A 20101-nucleotide genomic window follows, 5' to 3' on the forward strand; every position below is an offset into this window, starting at 1 on the left:
TTTGGGAAGTCCACAGGGCAAGGATCTGAGGGTGACTTCCAGCCAATAGCCAGCTAGAAACTGATTCCCTCAGTCCAACAACCCAAAAGGGAATTGAATGCTGCCAGCTACCATATAAGTAAACTGAGAAGCAGATTCTTCCCCAACTGAACTTTCAGATGAGACCCCAACCCTACCTGGCTCTTTAAAAAAAAATTTTTTTAACCAATTTTATTTATTTATTTGAGAGAGAGAATGAGAGTGAGAGAGCACAAGCAGGAGAAGCAGCAGGGGGAGGGTGGGGAGAGGAAGAAGCAGGCTCCCCACTGAGCAGGAAGCCCAATGTGGGGCTCAATCCCAGGATCCTGAGATCATGACTTGAGCTGAAGGCAGGTGCTTAACCGACTGAGCCACCCAGGTATCTCTCTAGCTGGCTCTTTGATTGCAGCCTTCTGAGAGATCCTGAGTCAGACAACCCAGGTTATAGTGTGCCCAGATTTCTGACCTACAAAAACTATGAGATAATGTGTTGTTTTAAGTGGTTAACTTTGTGGCAATTTGTTATCTAGTAGTAGATAACTATTATAAATATTTGAAAACATTATGCTATCATATACAACCCCCCCTCCCCACTTTTCTAAAGTTAAGTATGGTTGACATACAATGTTACATTAATTTCAGGTGTACAAATTAGTAATTTGACAAGTTTATATCATATACAATTCTTCTGTTGTTATAGTTGTTTGGGTTCATCTTACCTCTACAAAAACATAATTCTAGAGAAGAGAAATGGTTTCTTATATGCCTTGGCAACCTCCTCCAAGTATTTAGTGAAGGATTTGCATAGAGTAAATGCCCATTAAATGCTTATTAAATGAATGAACAAAGGTATGTTTGTTCTTGATATTTTCTTTTTGTACCAGTGTTGATATTTTCAAAAAGTAACTTGGATTCATGCCTTCTAATATTTGGCATCTGTGATTCTGCTATGTTTGTGTAGTTAAAAGATTCATGTTTATTTTTTCTCAGTTAATAAAGAAAAATTGATTTTTTTCAACAAAACACTAAAGTTATTTTTTCTAGGAATTTGGAGAATGAGCAGTGCTACATTTTGCAGGTTTAATGAAGAGCCAAATTGGATGTACTGTAGCAAATGGGGTAAAATATATTTAGACTACAAATTTTGGGTCCTGATTATTTTCTGTCTGTCTCTGTCCACATTTTTCATACTACTCATTCCAAATGGCCATCATTTAGCTGGTTACCTAAGAAGAAGATGCATTTGTAGGATGTTAGATCTTTAGCTCCTCAAGTAGAAGAATGTTCTAGTCTTTTTTTTTTCTTTTTTGCTATTGATATCTTTGTTAAGAAAGACATGTATCAACCATTTACCACCATAATCTAATCAACAGGAAAAAAAAATCTGTGAAAATGTCAATATCAAACCAATAAGTCTTATTATAATTAATAACTCATTTGCTTTTTTTCTCATCCCTCAGCCTTTTGGTGCATCTACTTCAGTTACAGAGGCCCTGGAAATGCAGATTAAAGGTAGCATTCCCATTGTTCTTTAGTGGAAGTAATCTTTGCCTTTATCTTTCCTTTATAGTGCAAGATGCCTTCATAAGATAACATCACTTCTCTGAATAGCTTCCCCATTCCTGCTTCATTGTAGTAGCATTTTGGGTTTGGACTTCCAACTTTGTAGCTGCTTGTGTTCTCACTCTGGCAGAAAGACATCCTCTCCCTCGGGCACCTTACTGTGTAACTCACTGCTTTGAACTACAGCCATATGGGTGTGTGATCAATCTGTCCTCCTCAAGAAATCCAGACAGGGGAATCCATCTGGATCCTCTGTGGCTCTCAGAAAAGTATGGGAGAGCCTGTCAATTCTGAGCAGGCAGTAATTCTTTCCAGGTGTAGGCAGAGACCCCTCTTTAGTCTAGAAAGCTCAGGACACACTATCCTAAACCTTGTTCTATGGCCAGTTCTTTTCTGGTAGGAAAATGGGGGGTAAAGTTAATGGTGGTCCCATCCTCACAGGAGCGTTTCCAGTTCCAAACTATGTGTTTCCTGTAAGCATGGTACAGAAACTACAAGGACAAACAAATTCCCGAATTTCAGTAAGGCAGTTGGCAAATTCTTTTGTGAATCTGAGGGAACATGTGGGTTGGATGATCCTGTGTTTAGGCAGTATTGATGCAACCACCAGTTCTTGGGGATTGCTGATGAAAGGATCATTGTCAACCTGGAAGATGTTTGAAGACAGTCTGTCTTTAATCTGTACTGTTCAGTATTTGTTATCAGTGACTTGCATGAAATCATTCATGACACACCGATCACCTTGACACACTGATTATGGGAAGCAGGGTTAGGTTAGCAAATAAACTCAAAGATAGAATAAAAATCCAGAAATAATGAAACAGTGGGTGGAATCTAACAAGACAGACTTCAACAGGGGTAAATGTAAAGTTATACAATTCAGTATAACACACATGCTCATGTTGGACCCTGGCACACACACATACACACCCAAGACAAGAACTAGCTGTTCTTGTCTCCTTGATAGGGAGGGTTGTCTTCCGATACCTGGATTTGAGGGTAGGGATGAAGGTGCAGAGGGCAGGGTGTCAATTTTGGGGACATGTTGAATCAAAAGCTGGTCAGACTGATCAATAGAGTAACCCAAAGAGGTTAGCTTGGAAGGAGGGAACAACTGGGCTACCAAGCCAGCTAGATAGAGATCTGTGACAGAGAAGTCTTGAAGAGGGTGCAGGCAGGAGGTTGAAGGCAGAGCCTGGGGCAGTTCCTGTGCTTTACTGTTTTAATCTGTTGCAATAGCCTGAGGCATGGGCGGGGAGGGAACAGTTAAAGGCACCAGCCAGGTGTGGACAAGCATAAATACAAAAAGGGGAAACTTTGTCTAGGAGTAGCACTAGGAAAAAGGGTCAGGGATGTGGGTTGAAAGCGTGATGGGAGTTAAGATTAGAGTGTGGTTGCCAAGAGAGCTCATTTGATCTCTGGCTGCATTGATAGATGTCACTAATATTTGCAATGACTCTTGGGCTGATATCATCTAGTGTACTGATCCAGTACTGGATAATATATTTAATAAGGATCATTGACACACCAGAAGGTAGCCAGAAGAGAGCTTTCATTCATTCTTTTTTTCGCCAAATATTTACTGAACACTTACGAAGTGCAGCTATTTTTCTAGACACTGGGGATTTAGCCACAAATACGACAGAAAAGGTCTGGGTTCCTAATAAGCTCACATTGTAGTGGGGAGAGATAGGGAGTGAAATAAATAAATAATTATATATAGGAATAGGTCTTATGGAAAATTAAATGGGGTGACATGCTGGGAAGTGACTTAAGTGAAAGGAGGAGTTTGCTCATATAGAGTGATCAGAGAAAGCCTCTCTGGAGACCTGAAATCTAAAGGATGAGTAAGAGGCATGCATAGGAAGATCCAGGAAAATAATTCTACATATGAAAGGAGCAGCCTAGTACAAAGGCCCGAAAGTAGGAAGAAGCTGGGAGCTTAGAAAGAGGACCAGTGTGTCTGGGAAGCAATGAGCAAGGATGAAAGTAGTATGAATTAAGGTCAAAAGGCAGGAAGGGTTGGTGGTAGTTAGGGGACGCAAGCTGATCCCATTGTTTTATTATTTTGAACAATTTTGTATATAGCACTGACTATGTACCAGGTAATATTCTAACGTGCTTCACAAATATTAACTCATCAATCTTCATAAAAATGATGGTGATTTGTAATTAAATTAAATTATAGTTAAAAATGCTTTCACAACTCTTATTTCATTTGTAACATTAGAAAAAAAATAATTAAATAGGACTTTTTAACACAGTGGCTTTATAGACCTTGAATGTGAAGCATACAGAGATTAACTGACTTGCTCATGGACCATATCCTGTGCTGTTCTCATTCTTGATGCTCTGTCTTTGAGTAATAATTGGTGAAACAGGAAATGTTTAACCCAGAGAAGGCAAACCTTAGAGATGGACACCGTGGCCATGTTTCAATATTTGATGGGCTCTGCTCAGTGAGGTATCATCCTTGACTAGAGACCCTGTAAGTCTCCTCTTCACATGGAGTCAGGTCTAATATTTGCCATATTGATCTTTTTTACTTACTGTTATTCTTTCTTGTTTCATGAAAACTTCAGTGTAGGGGCACCTGGGTGGCTCAGTTGGTTGAACAACCCACTCTTGATTTCAACTCAGGTCATAATCTCAGGGTCATGAGATTGAGCCCCACCCTGGGCTCCATACTTAGCGTGGAGTCTGCTGGAGATTCTCTCCTTCCCCCTTTGTGCCTCCCCCTGCTCACATGCATGCTCTCTCCCTCTCTAAAATGAATGAATGAATGAATGAATGAATGAATGAAATCTTAAAAAACAAAATAAAACAAACCTCAGGGTACTTGAGGAATGTTTTAAATCATTCCAGTTTTTGGTTTTCATCTATCGATTAGGGAGGAAGAAGTATAACATCAACATATGCAAGCCTGATGCTGCTCTCATTTATCTGTTCAGTTAACAAATTTTGCTTTTTTAAAAATTTATTTATTCATGAGAGACATACAAAGAGACATAGTGACACAGACAAAGGGAGAAGCAGGCTCCCTATGGGAAACCTGATGTGGGACTTGATTCCAGGACCCTGGGATCAGATCATGATCTGAGCCAAAGGCAGATGTTCAACCACTGAACCACCCACATGCCACTAGTTAACAAATCTTTTATTGAGTATCCCTCCTAGGAAAGACACTTCCTGGTGCTGGGTATAGAGAGGTAATGAAACAGGACAGACAGTTCCTGTCCTTACACAGCTTATGCTCCATGAAAGAGACAGACAATAAATGATAAAAACGAATATCCATGTATTTTCAAGTTTTACTCAATACTAAGGAAGCAGTGAAATGTGTTATTGTTATTTTTGATGCATAATTCATCCTGAAATGTTGTAGCTTCAAATAATCACAGCCATTGGTTTTGCTCACTGATCTGCCATTTGGGAGTGCTCAGTGTGAATAGCTTATCTCTGCTTCACACAGCACCACCTGAGGTGGCTTGACAAGGGGGGAAAGATCTACTTCCAAGGTGATCGGCACATATTTGCCACTGCTTGTCATTTGGGAGCTCAGCTGGGGTCGTGGCTGAGGGGCTTCATTCCCTCTCTCCTTGATCCTGTCCATGTGGCTGCTTGGGCTTCCTCACAGCATGGTGGTTAAGTGCCAAGAAATTGTCAGCCTTTTTAAGCCCTTTAAGTCTGGGAATGGAATCAGAGTCACGTTTGCCATATACCAACAATCAAGCAGTCACGTCCACCTATATTTCAAGAGAACCTAGGCCAAGAATGGTCATAAGCCCAACTCTTGGTGGGAAGACTACAAAAATTGTGGTCATCTTCAATTACAACTTGTCATTTCATAGGTTTCTGTCTTTTAAGCCCAGTACCTTAGAGACTGTTTTTGTTTTGCTTTGTTTTGTTTTGTTTTTTTTTGCCGGCAGTTTTTTTCCTACAAGTAGGAAGTGTTGACACTGGTTTATAGGCACTGACTTAGGTGTGATTTATGGTCTGACTGATGAGGATTATGAACAGATGATTGTGCTTCTCCTTGGATTATTTTCTTTAAAAAACAACCCCTTTGTTAAATATATAAAAATAATAGAGCAAGATATCAAATATAATCTCTTTGTAAGGTTAAATTTGAATTCTTACACTAAAAAATTAAAAAAAATCAACAGTTCCTTAATTGGCCTTGGTTTTGTCATAAGGTTTTGAATCTTATGGGGTGTTTATATGTCCTACATTATCATAGTCATGCTAGGCTTCATGACCAGAGCCCCTCAGAGTGCTTGCTGGACTACCAGTGGTTGTCAAAGGCATATTAAGAAAATGTAGGCTTCATTTGCTTGGTTATTAACTAAGGAGCAGATTTCCTTTCTGGCTCTCTCCCGTTTCAGCTTTCCTCCCCCTGCTGGGTGAAGGTGGAAACACCTGGTTTAATTCCACCTCTACCACTTTCTGTGGATCACTGGTAACTTACGTTTCTGGGATTCAGTTTCTATAACCCGAAAACAGAGATAACAATACCAACTTGAAAGGTGTGTTGGAAGATTTAATAAGCTACCTTCAATGAATCATCGGGGCACCCATCAAGTGCTCCATACAAGTCAGTTTCCTTTCTCTTCTCCAGGCTCAGCCCCATTTGTGTCTTTCTGGCCTTGAGGCAAAGTTGTGGAGAGAGCAATAGCATATTTTTAACAGTCCTCCAGGCATCGCTGTCTTCTCTTAATCCCCAACTAACTTTGAAACCTTTGGGGCTAAAACATGGTATTACTGATTTAAAAAAAAAAAAAAGAAAAACAGGCATGCCTGCATGCACACACACATTGTATTATTTCTCTTTGCTCACTTAGCAGTGAAACTAGCTCATTGAAAAACTTGTCTACGAGTCCTGTTACAATAAAAACTAACTTCACAAAAATTTGAACAGAAATAACAGATTTTGAAACACACAGATTGTTTTGTTCACAGCAGCCAACATTTCCTTCAATTTCTTCTTTCCACTGGCCAGCTCATCTTTTTCAACCTTGCTTTCCACCCTGCCCAAGGGAAGGCATCAGAGGCAGGGAGAGGCAGCCCCCCTCCACAATCAGACTCTGACCCCTGCAGACCCTTCCCACAGACACTGCAGAGCAGCCAAGTCTATCCATTCCGGAAGGTTTGTTTATTCTGTGGATACATTCTGTTTGCAACTGGCAGATCAGGAGAGAGGAGAGGAAGGAATTACCTCGGATGGCTGGAGCGGAGAACTCATGAAGGGAAGGCTCCAGGGCTTTGCCAATGGGGCATCTGGCTGGAAAATCTGTGGATGAATCAGCATAAGTGGATGCTCGCTGTTACAAAAATGACCAAAATTGCATATTCTAGTGATCATTGCTGATGGTATCTTGGTAAGGTGAAGAAGGATCGCTGTGGAAGATTATTGGTGAGCGAGATGTAGGAATCCTGAGACTTTGCACTGAGTCCTTTGAAAGCAAGAGGCCAGTCTCCAGACTTTAAAGTCAGCATCCAGACTTTCAAATCTTAGGCTATCTCCATGTGCTATTATAAATTGATGCCATTATAAAGATGTTAATACCCATCTTTTCTCCTGGAATCATGAGAAAGACTAGCCTTAATATAGAATTGGATATTAAAAGCAGTTTCTTATCCATGTGTCCTAAAGCAATCAGTGACATCCATGATTAATTAGTGCAGGGGTGATTCCTGGAATGCTAATTGTCATTCCATGGTACAAAAATCACAACCTAGGTTCTTTCTTTCTTTCTTTCTTTCTTTCTTTCTTTCTTTCTTTCTTTCTGTGACTGTGCATCCAAATCTAAATATCATTTGCTGTAGATGATTAACATAGTCCTACCTGGCAAGTAAAACTGCCAAGGATTTTATATTTTTGTGTAGCCAAATGGCAATTCAAAGTCATATTTAAAGGGTGCAAACAGTTATAAATACATCATCACTATAGGTTACACAATTCCTCATGATTGTTTTTCTTTACAGAAGCCTTTGTGGTCAAAAGACTTTATTACCCTAACTTTTTAGCACTCGGTGAATACTAAGCTTTTAAAAAAGTTATTATGGTAAATATATATAACAAAATTCGCCATTTTGACCATTTTAAGCATACTGTTCGGTGACATTAAGCTCATTCACAGTATTGTGCAGACATATCCACCATCCATCTGCAGAACTCTTTGATCTTTCCCAACTGAAATTCTGGACCCTCCTGCCCCACCCCCCACTCCCCCCAGCAACCACCATTCTACTTTCTATCCCTGTAAATTTGATTAGATACCTAATAGAAGCAGAATTATACAACATTTGGTCTTTTGTGATTGGTTTATTTCACATAGCATAATGGCCTCGTTGGTCATCCATGTTATAGTATGGGTCAGAAATTTTTTTTCTCTTTTAGGACCCAGTAATATTCTCTTGTGTATATATACTACATTTGTGTATGCATCTGTTGATGGGCACTCAGGTTGCTTCCACCTTTTGGCTATTGTGAATAATGCTCCTATGAGCATGGACATATAGTATTTACACTATTGTAGACTGGTAGTTGCTCACTTAACTCTCAGGTTAGTTCTTTTTACAGAAGAGTTAGTGCTGGCCACCATCCTGAAGTGATATATTTTTGTTTCTTGTTACATGAGTTATTTACATGAGTCCCTGTTTACAGGGACTGGTGTCCATGGCAGGAACCAGAGATGGTGATCCATCTCTGTTCCAGTCACTTTTAGGGAACTACTTGAGAAGAATCCCTACCATTTAAAGCTTGGAACCTGCCTACTTGGGTTGGATTTGCCCAAAAAAGAAAAATATGAAAAACGAGACAAACTCCAAATAAGCCAGTGTTACTTGAGTCAGATACATCCTGTTAATATCGCTTCCACCACCCTGTGCCAGGCTACACAGCACCATGTGCACTGGTATGAAACTTCCACATTGTTGATAAGAAGGGCTCTGGCGCATTGACTTTATGACTCAGAGTGCATATGGCAACCCCAGTGTTGTTATAAAGGATTCAGACATCCCAGAATCAATTTAAAAAAAAATCTGAAAACCAGGGTTCCTTTGAGGTATTTAGTCCCAGGCACTAGTGTCTGCAGATGCGTGGCTGCTCTGGAGAAGCAATGATGTCTGCACTTCCTCATGTCGCTCCACCTCCCCAGCAGCGTGAGCCTTCTCTCCTCCTGCTGGCGAGACCTGGGAAATCTTTCTAACCTTTTGAGAAGAAGCCAAATCATACATCTTTTGACTCTGGTGGGGCCTGTGGAGTCATCTTTTTTTTTTTTTGTGCATTTGCTTTTGACCTTCAGTAGTTCTTACTGACAAAGCCAAAACAAAGCTGAAGAAAGAAAACACACAAGTTGCAGAGCAAAACGAAGGAAAGACTTTAGTCATTTCCAGGTATGAGCATGCCAGTGGTAACACGGCTCTCTGCTTGCGGGGTGGTGTGCTGTGAGGAACCAGCTGAGTTCGACATATCTTATACAGTCACCTGTCACATGTTATAACGTGTGAGGTATATCATAACACACACAGCAAGCTTCAGACACCTACTATGCTTTTCTCCTAGCCTCCTCCCCTCCTCCATTTCAACCTGGGTGGCCTAAGGGACAGGCAGTGTGAACACAGGGCTGGTGGGGGCCCAGGAGTCCTTAGGCAGCCCATCTGTGGGGCTCGAGCTCAGTGTGAGGTGGAGGGGGCCCAGAGAGGGAATTCGCACCTGGCATAGCAGAGCCCCTCAATACATGGTTATTGGAAGAATAAATGAGTGAAGGAGAAGCATCCCAGTGACCAGAGACACAAACAGGCAATCGCAATCTATTATTAATTCCACTTTGCAGATGGAGAGACTGAGTTATGGAGAGATTAATTGATTTACATGGGCTCAGCCATCTAGCTACTTAATGTCAGGAACAAGACCAGACTTTATGTTTCCAGGCTCAGGGCCGAAAGTGTTTGTACTAGATTTATGCACTTGCTGACCGGTTCCTGCTGATGGCCACTTTGATAAATCATCTCAATTAGAAGCAGATGTTATCATGGTATACACAGAGACACGTCTTCCCGAGGTTCCAAATGGTTGAGGTCGCTTTTCCACGGTTTCCTGTGTGTGTGTGGGTGGGTCTGTGTTTGTACAACCCTCACAAACACACAAATAAGCAGGCCGTGGCAGCAGCAACAGAATGACCACAACAAGACTAACTGTGGTAGTGTCACAGTTTTCAGGAAAATTTAAGTATTAAGACACATGTATTTCCCTAGAGATCCTGGCCAGCCCTGCCTGGAAAATAAGCGGTGAAACTAAGAGCTTGGTTTGTTGTAGAGAGTAATCGGAAATCACTCACACAGCAATGGAAGTTTCTGGGAATCTTGATCTGGAAAACAATAATTATAACAGTCCTTCGTGTCTTTATGACATCTGGTATTAACCATAGCATTCTGGGAATCTTCATTTGCATGTGGAGACTCTCTTAAATCATTTCTTTTTCATTTAGTATCTGTATGGATTTTATTTTCTCATAATAATTTCCTTTTTTTCATTCTAAACTTAATATATGTAAATTTTGCAAGAATTTGGGGGAAGATGTGTAAAGGTATAAAGATAAAATAAATTGCTTGTAATTCATTACCCAGAAAGAACCATTATTTTTTATTTTTTATGTGTTTTTTTTAAAAGATTTTCACTTATTTATTCATGAGAGACACAGAGAGGCAGAGACATAGGCAGAGGGACAAGCAGACTCCCTGTGGGGAGCCTGAGGTGGGACTTGATCCCAGGACCCCAGGATCACACCCTGAGCTGAAGGCAGATGCTCAATCATTGAGCCACCCAGGCATTCTGAGAGAGCCATTGTTAACATTCTGGAATATATACTCTTCCATCCTTTCATATTTACAGACACATACATTTTGTTGTACAACATGCTTTCTCTTTTTGCTTAAAGGTATATTGTGAGAATTTCCCCCTGCAATTAAATATTCTTCTAAAACATGGTTTTATAAGGTGGCACAGTTTTCCACCATATAGATGTACCATATTTACTTAACTGTTTCCTTGTGGTGAGTTTCAACCAACTTCTGACTTTTATTGTTCATATGCATGTGGAAAATACAGCATCTATTTTTATACCTACAGACTTTGTCTCAGAAATACATTTGCTTTGGGCAGTCAAGTATTCGATCTTAGTTTTGAATCACTCTTTCCTCCTGGGAGCTTGAAATTAGAGCAAAAATGGGAAAAGAAACAAGATAATGACTGAAGTCAAGACAAGTTATTGTTAATTGAGCTGTAAGAGCTCTTCCTTCCTTCCTCCTTTCTCCCTCCCTCATCCTTTCTTCTCTCTGTCCCTTGCTTTAACGAGTGCCTACTGTGTGTCAGGCACAGTGAAGCCTGGAATAACAGGAGACAAGCTCTTGGCCTCCCTCTAATCAATGCAGAGGGTGGGGGCTGAGATGTGTAGAGGAGATTATGGGAGGGGAATGGAGGCACTGGCTACCAGAGATTGTTAGTCTCTTGGGAAAGGTGGAACAGGAGATTGCTGTCCTGGAGGGTTTTGTGGGCACTGCTGAAGGCAGCATGGGTGCATGTGTGTGAGTGTATGCGTGTGTGTGTGTGTGTTTGTGTTTGTGTGTGTGCATACACATTTTAATGGGTGGCTGAGGGCCCATGGTGGAGAGAGGGGGTTGGATGAGTTGAGTGCTCTCTGCTTATGAATTTGGGACAGCTTCAGTGCTTTAATTCCTACCTCATCCCTGAAAATAATAAGAACATAAAATTCACACTTTGCAGACCTCAGAGTTTCTTTAAAGCCACATGGCAGTTTATTCTTGGCCCTGGCTATTGCATAATGTTGCACACTTTTACCTCATTTGTCCACATGTATATCAACCAAATTGTAAACTCTTATTAGCAGACAAGTCAATAAAAAACTAGAAGGATTGCCACCAGCTGCCTTTCAATATCCTGCTTCTGTTCTCACACCAGATTCTCTTCTCCCCTGAGCATGCTGCCTCTTGGGATGGAGGTGGCTGATGTCTAGACAAAACCAGATCACATCCTGTCATGATTGTATCTCCGCCAACAGAAAGTCACAGGGACAGACTGGATCTCAGGGCGTTGTCTGATCGGGCAGGCTGCACCTGCTGTTGCGGTCTGGTCTTGGTGTCCTGACCGGAATGCAGTTCTTCTGTAGTACCGACCTCTCCCTCTCCTCCACACCCCATCCCCAGGCTCCTACCGGAACCAGACAAGCTTTCCGCTGCCCCACCATCGTCCATCACCACAATGGAGACTTCTTTCTTGTTGACTTGTTACTCGTAAGATCTCACCAAAGGCCCATTCGATAATGGAGCAAATGATAATCTGGTGTAGGGTGACATGGCTTAGTCTCATACTTGAGAGACAGAAACATTTCTGCCGTCATGACTTGAAGTATCCAGTACAATGACATTTTTTATTCCAGTGGTCAAAACAAACACTCCACACAAATGAAGAACTTGGTACTTAAACATAAACACATTAACTGTGTTCTTTAGCAAATTTCCCATAAGCCAGTAAAGCAAATATTTTGAGACAGAGCTTTATACATGTTAATAGAAAACTATTATAATTATCTTTATGAATCTTAAAGTGTCTTAAAAGAATGTTTTTCTAAAATTATGACTTTTTGAGCATTTAGAATGTGCCATACACTGTGAGTTAAATTTTAAATTTCTGATTAGTATATCTTTTAAAATTTTATTTATTTGAGAGAAAGAGAGAGAACATGAGCAGGGGGGAGAGGGAGAAGCAGACTCTCCACTGAGTAGGGAGCCTGACGCATGGGGCTCTCTGGATCCCAGGATCCTGGGATCATGACCTGAGCTGAAGGCAGATGCTTAACTGTCTGAGCCACCCAGGTGTCCCTCTATTTAATATTTGAAAAAAACTGGGGCTTAGAGAAATTAAGTGGCTTGTTCAGGGTTATACAACCAGTAAGTTCAAAAGGTAAAACTGGAACTATAGCATTCACTATGAACTAGTTTGCATCTTCTAAAGATACTATTTTGCACATGAGTATGTCATGTTATTTTACTGAATCCTCATCTTAATCCTTTGAGATATCATTCTCCTTTTACTAGCAGGGAAACTGAGGCCCAAAGAGATCAAGAGAATTGCTCAACATACATGGTCATCATGTGGCAGATGAAGAACCCAACTATAAGTCTGTGTAGCCCTAGAACCTAGGAAATTTCAGTATATCGTTATTTCTTGTGGAGACTGCATGGTCTGAAATATTTTTGGTTTCTCAAAACAAGCCTACTTCCACCTCCATTAGTTTCTCGACTTGAAGTGGAAATAAGTTGGGTTTGGATTGGGAGGGAGGAAAGGAACCAGAAGAAATCTTGGCAGAGGCAGAGAAAGGGGAATTTTTTTCTCTAGCCCAATTTGCAAATTGCTTTTGAATCACTTTTTTTCTTTCAATCAAATTCAGAGCATGCTCCATTTATTTTCAAACCTGGCTGGTAAAATTTTGTCCCAGCGATACACCTTTTCAGAATCTTCACTTAAGATCCCCAAATGCGTTTGCACAGTGTTTTGAATAGCAGGCCAGCCAGCCTGGAGTTCTCTCTCCGGTGAGGGTGGGGGGTGGTCGGGTGCTGTTCTCCCAAAGGATAGAGAAACGGAGCCATAGGAGCTCTGACACAGGAGAAGATCCAGAAAAGTAGGACGCCCTGGAGGGTATTTGGCATGTAATGAGGTTGAGTTAGATCCCAAACGAAGCAAAATCCAAGCAGCCTGGCCTCATGCTGGAGACGGGAGTCTGCTTGGAGCTGACAAAGCCCAGGCTATGGAGGGGCTTACTGACAGGAAAGGAAATGAAGACATTCTTGAGCTTTCCACCCTTCTTTTCCCCAGACTCAAAGATACTCTATCGAATCTCAGGCAAGGTGGAAGGAACACAGATGCTGCCTGCACATGCCTCTGTCCACAGGTCATTTTGGCCCTGCCTAAAGTCCACACTTTCAATGCATCCTCAAAGGAAATCCTAAAGGAAATCTCTCCCCGGGCAAAATACATGTGTGTGCAGAGCATGTCGACGAGCATTCTGGAGACAAGGAAGCCTTGAAGGAGAAGTTTTGTTCAGAGTGCCCAAAAAGCTCCTGGCCACGAGACCTGAGAGAGAGAATCTGCGTGTGTGAGCAAAGTCCTTGCCAACTGGTTGCTGTGGGGAACTGAAAATGCTTCCTGGCCCAGAGTAGAATCTTCCAGCCAGCTCAGGCAGGGCTGGCCAAGGTTTTATATGGGAGTTTGCATTCTTCAGGCAGGCAAAGTAGTTGGCACCTAAGCAACAAAAGCATTGCCTGGTGGGACGCTACATCTTTCACTTCTCTGATGTATGCCTATGTCCAGGCTGCCCCAGATTTTATTAGGGGAGGCAATTCTGTAAACACAAGCAAGACAAACAAAAGAACAAAAATGCTGAGGAAACATGTTAATGCATAAAACACATGTGCGAGCGCACACACACACCTATCCACCTAATATTTTAATAACTTCTTAAGATGGTCTTTGCATTCAGGAATATTTTTTACCCTTAACTAATCACATTTTGAAATTACTCTTCATAGAAACCAGTGACTCTCAGCCTGGGAAGCACCCAGGGCCTCACATTTAGATTTAATTAGGATTTAATGGTTCTGGAGCAGATCTGGGGCTTGCGTGTTCTTTATTGGTTCCTAGCATGGCTCTGACATTGAGGCAGGGCTGAGAACCCCCGACATCTGCGGAGAAGCACTACAGGCCGTTCCTCACCGGCCTCATGGATCATTCCTGCACTTCCCAGAGAAGAGGATGACAGCAGAAGCCTGGGTTTAAGCCAGATTGTAATACACTCAATATTGTATTTCAAGTCGATTTCTTGTATATTTTACTGCAATGCCTTTTAGATACAGGAAATCCTTTTGACCTATTGATTTTGGGGAGCAGTTCTCCAGAAGCGTTACAAAGTTCCCACGTCCCATGTGACCACATGGTAATCTTTGGGTTTAGCAGACCATACCAGCCTCCAGCTGTAACATCCGCAGGAACTCGCCTGGCAGGAGACACACATCTGAGAGAATACATCCTCATCTTTTCATTCACCTGTAAAATGAGGGAAAAAACCATCTATAATCAATGTTCAGATGGATTTCACACTCCATCAGATAGTGTCCCAGTGGTCATTAATTAGCCTTTTTAAGTTACGGTGATTATATTGTGCTTCCTGTATTTTAGTTGAGAAAGTGAAAGTATGTATGTAACTTGGCCAAAGTTGTCCAGTTAGGATTGGACCAGCCTGTTACAGTTCCGGACTACAGTGAATGCATTTCCCTCCTATAGCATGGCTTTCTGTTGAAGCCTCAGGAGAAATGCGTTTTCACATAAACGGCTAAGAAAACCCAAAATGTTTTTAGAACTTAGTGCATTATTGTCAGCTCATTTGTAATATCCCAGGGGTCTGAATAAAAAGAATTTATGAAGGTATGTTGCATAATATAGGAAGAATCTCACATTTTTTTAAAAAAAGATTTTATTTAATTATTTGAGAGAACGAGAGAGAGCATGAGCTGTGGGAGAGGCAGAGAGAGATGGAGAAGCAGACTCCCTGCTGAACAGGGAGCCCAATGTGGGGCTCGATCCCAGGACCCCGGCTGGGATCATGACTTGAGTCGAAGGCAGATGCTTAACCGACTGAGCCACCCAGACTCCCAGAATCCCATATTTCTAAAGTATATGTTCATGACATACATATTTTATAAAACAAAATAAAAATACGTACACCTTTCATACAATTAGTAAGAAGATAATCACATTGAATATATTATCTGGGTCCTATGAAGTTCTTACAAATTGGAGAAAAATCAATACACATTTGTCCTAAGACATTCTAAAAAATATCCGTAGTACAGTTTTGGGCATTTTAGCCTAGGTAAGCATCACTGAATTTTATTTTAATATATTATTTTCTGGTTTTCAGATATTCACATAGTTCAATATTCAAAAAGAGCAAATGATTGGCTGTGAAAAGAATTTCCTCCCAGCTCTCTCCCAGCTACCCAGTCCCCCTTCCTTGATTCAAACGGGGCTACTAGTCTCTTGAATAGAGAACTTTTATTGATGCTATATGTAGGTAGACTTGAAGGAATCAGTAGATTATTCATTCAGAAAATAAAATTTTTATGGAAAATGGAGGAAGAAAGTGGCATCCCCTTCGAATATGCAGTGCAGCAATACTTGCTGCCAAATTACTCTTCAAAATCAATCTCTACCCATTGCTGTGCAAGCCTGGTGTCTTCTCATTAAATGCTGGAGAAATATTTGCTTATTTAATTAGCTGTTGATGGAATGCGCCATCCTTCCTGTGAACCTACTTCTGTTTTCCTAGCCTCTGTGAGGACCTCCTTACTACCTTGGCTTCCCCTGTCTCCCCTGGCCAGCCCCTTACCTCCCCGAGCCTGGCTTGGAAACTCTACAGGTCCCCGCCTGCACCGACCCACGTGTGCAGTTCAGGTGCCGCCTCGGAGCTCCAGGTCACATTTGGTGATGCTGAGAAACTTGGAGCACTTCCTCCTGAGATGTGGGGCAGGAGAGGGCTGAGGCGCTGCTCCTGCTGCGTTAAGAGTTGCCTCCTACTTTCCCAGCAGGAAAGAAAGCCCAGGTGGGGCGAGGAAGCAGTTCTTCAGCTACAGCTGCATGTCAAATAGGGCTTCCTATTGTTTTGTTTACCTTCTCGGCTAATTCTATGATTTTTAGTTCCAGGAGGGTTTGGCCAGGTGGCAAATATTCCAGGTGACTGGGAAGGAGCATTGCAAGGAGAAAACGGCACAGGGCTCTGCTTGGACCAGTACAATCCTGACTTTTATTCTCTATGATCTTTTCCCTCTTTGATATCCTTCTTTTCAAAAAACCCAGAAGAATATGTGAAACAGGCTGTACTGGACAGGTTGAGGCTAAGAAAGCAGTTACCTTAGCAACTGCAACCATATGAAAGGCTGGCAAGTTTTCCTTGTCTCATTTTTCATTTCATTTTCTGCAGTTCCTGAAAGGAGGTCAGATGCTCTGTGTTAAGTTCACAAAGCAGTTTTGCTTGTGGTACCTTCTGTCTCAGGGCTGAGGAAAGGTAGATCATCGTGCAACTTACCGACTGCTTTTGTTTATTTCAATTAGAAATGAGCACATCTACGCAGTCACAGCTGACAGTCGGCTCTCAAAGAATCACAGAATATTCATTTTTTTGGTGAGCAGCTCAGAAAGGAAAGCGTAAAAGCAAAGGACAGCATCGGCCACACTCATATTGGCAGGTCATCGGTCTTTAATGAGAATGATTTTGGTTTGAAAGTCATACCAGAATATTTTTGGTAACGGCAAATAACACTCTGCTTTTTTTTTTTTTTAATTCAGATTAGTCCTCTACTAATAAGATTCCTTTTCTAAAATTGTATGCAAGATCTGAAATTGAAGTTTATGGTCAATTTCAAGTTTCCAAGTTCAATCCAACAATATTTATTGCATCTCCGATTCACTAAGAACTGCAGGGGATAAGCAGATGTGATAAGATGGTCTGTGCCCTCAAGGAGTTTCAAATTTAGTAGTGGGAATAAGACAAATACGGTGTAATTACAACTACAAGGAAGAAAGTGATAAATGGTACAACGCTGTGGTTATCGACCTTGACTGCATATTGGAATCACCTGGGGAGCTATAAAAATACCAGAGGTTCTTCCCCAGAGGTTCTGATTTAATTGATCTGGGGTGCGGCCTGGGGCCTGGGATTTCAGAAAAGCTTTTCAGGTGATTCAAATGCATGGTCAAGGTGAAGAACCATTGCCAAAGAACATCCAAGAAATGTCCAAGAGACACTTTGGATTCTTTGGGATCAGAAAAGGCTGAATTCGAGGTAGCATTGCAAAGTGGGTGTGATTCCAGTAGACAAAAGAATTTGGGAGTGAAAGGAGGTGCTTGAGAGGAGGGAGAGAGAGAAAAGCCACAGAGGTGTGAAGCTGCGGGGTGGGTATTTAAGATTCATGAGCAGACCACCTCCATATGAGCTGGAGTATGGAGTGTCCTGGAGAAGATAAAGGTAGGAGGCAGATTGAGAAATGCTGAGGTGGGGTAAGGTATGAAGAACCCCGAGCTGGAGGCAGGATCTGGTTCCATTTGAATGGTTCTGTGTTTAGCTGGGCCTGGAGATCTCTGGGGTTTCAGTCTACTTCGATTGGGAGGAGTCAAGCAGAAAACAAGAACAGGAGCTTATTATAGGACAAGAGTAAGTTCAACACCTGATGAAATTGCCATATTATCATCCCCTTGGAGATAATTCCGTTAAGCTCCTTTGTTTTCCAGTTGAGGAGGCCTAAAGGAACTGCCCTATGATGGTTATGTGCCCAGTTAGTGGGCTGCTGCCACTCTCAGGTCAGCAGGGCATCCAGGTGGGGATGTCCAGCAGGCAGTTTACAAGCAGGTCTGAGGCTGAGGAGCCAGGTCAGGAAAAGACATGCGATTCTGAGCATAATTTTCAGTAAAGTAATTAGGGCTTGAGGGCAGGGAGGAATATGGAAGGAAAAGGGAGAGTGATATTTAGATGAAAAGAGGGGAATGTGAAGCCAACAAAAGGGGCATAGAATTAGCATTAGGGAAATAGGAGAATCAGAAGAATTCAGTGATGCAGACACAGAGGAGAGTCCCATGGAGGAGGGGTCCACCTGCAGAATGCTCCCTCCCCCCGGGGCGGGCTGAGTGTGAAGCCTGAGGAGAGACCCCGGGAGTGTGGCTCTTCCGTAACCTGTGCCTCCTCTTGCTGATGCAGTAGTGGCGCAGTGGCGGTGCATCACAAATGAATGGCGAGCTCTTCCCCTGAGCTGGGCAGTTCTCTAGGTCTGGCTTTATAGTCCCTGTTCATCCATCAACACAGAAAATAATCGCAGTGGAAAGCAAATAAGACTGGTTTGCTTTCTGAAGAGGAGAAAAAAAAAGCTTCCAATTCTAAAATTTCAAGTGAGACTAATGAAAAGAAATGACCTTCCATAATATGACCTTGAAAAAATAAAATCAGTAGCTTTAAATAAGGCCATAAGTAGTAATCTTTCCATTTGTTTAATCTGAGTCATTTACAAATAAATACCAACGGATAGTGAGGTGTAAGCAGTATGTAGATTATACCTATGGTTTCTGATATTACAGATGGGGAAAGGGGATGAATGAGGTGTTGTGGGCGGGGTGGGTGGTGGTGGTGGTGGTGGGTGGCAAAGGAGAACACTCTGTATTTTCCATTTGGGTAGTGGAGACAGTATGCTTTAAGCTGTTTAGTGGCTCTGCTCAGCAGTGAGAATACCCAAAAGCATCACACCTTCCAGAAACCCTCTTGGCTGCCCAGAAAGAGAGAGTTAATGAACAGGGACAGACGCTACCAACAAAAGAAGAAATGCTTTATTTATTATTCACTAATCTCCAGGTCCCTGTGCTACTCAGAATTAACAAGCTCTCTGGAATAAAGGTTTAACACCTCCTGGTTTGACATGGCTGTGCTTCCCCAAGTGAGCACAGTGCCCAGGCCCTCCTGGCCCTCAGAAAGAAGAATGGAGCCCCCTACTCTTCCAGGCTATGGAGGTCATCGGGTACCACCCCCAAACCAATGTAGGAATTAGCTCACCCCATTCCTGACAAGAGTTGCCTTGTCTCCCATGTTGGTAGTGATGGAGGCTCATCACCTAATAAGGTAGCCCGTTCTGTGATCTGATTTTAGGACCTTTGGCAAGTTTTTCCATGCGTTGAATTTTCCTTTCTACAGCATCTATCATACCTGGTCCTAGGTCTTATTTCTTTTAGATTCCATCATCCTCTTCAAGCTCTTTCTCTGTTGACTATCGAATTTGTTTTCTTTTACTGTGGTCAACATTTTCATGTGCTTTGTGAAATGAAAAGAGAAAAAAACTGAAAAAAAATCATAGCTTATGTATTCAAGCTAAAATTTTTTGGTATGACATCCAGGTCCATTGGAGGTCCTTCAATCCCTTTAAAAAGTCCTTGAAAATCACCACAACATGGATAATTTTGTTTGCTCATTAATCTTAACAGAGTTTAGACTGCCCTTAGTAGTTTTCCTGAATCGAATGCTCTATTCTGTGTCTTTGACAAATGCTCTATCCTGTGTCTTTCTATGCAGGGTCTTCCTTTGCTGTCTGCTGGACCTGTTGAGTGGAGCTGGTCTATAGCGTAGATGCAAAGGCATCACTTTTTTTCCAGTGGTGAGCTTGAGTAATATCTGAGTTATCAGAAAATATAACACTTATCATTTACAGAGACGTATTGACATCCAAATCTCAAAATTTTTTTTCATTACTGTCTTAGAGATAGGACTGTGCCAAATATTTTTTCAAGATAGCAAAGTACTATAGCAGTCTAGTACTATTTCGTAAATTCCTGCTGAGTTGACTTGAATGGAATCTGCTTCATCTTCCCCTCTTTCCCCTACATTAATGTTTTCCTGTGAGGATATTGGTG

The 20101-nt window shown here is 41.7% G+C and overlaps 1 long non-coding RNA gene across 2 annotated transcripts in view; it reads left to right on the forward strand.

Annotated features, from left to right (window-relative positions):
• Nucleotides 1-20101, forward strand: part of LOC140594944 (uncharacterized) — a 68953-nt gene that overhangs the window by 40865 nt on the left and 7987 nt on the right. The window contains exon 2 of one of the 2 annotated variants that reach the window (XR_011996211.1): nucleotides 1479-1530. The exons of the other annotated variant lie outside the window; for it this stretch is intronic. This is a non-coding gene — a long non-coding RNA (uncharacterized lncRNA). The remainder of the gene's footprint in view (nucleotides 1-1478; nucleotides 1531-20101) is intronic. 2 annotated transcript variants of the gene reach the window in all.

The sequence above is a fragment of the Vulpes vulpes genome, chromosome 13 (genome assembly GCF_048418805.1).
Source record: "Vulpes vulpes isolate BD-2025 chromosome 13, VulVul3, whole genome shotgun sequence".
Taxonomy (NCBI): domain Eukaryota; kingdom Metazoa; phylum Chordata; class Mammalia; order Carnivora; family Canidae; genus Vulpes; species Vulpes vulpes.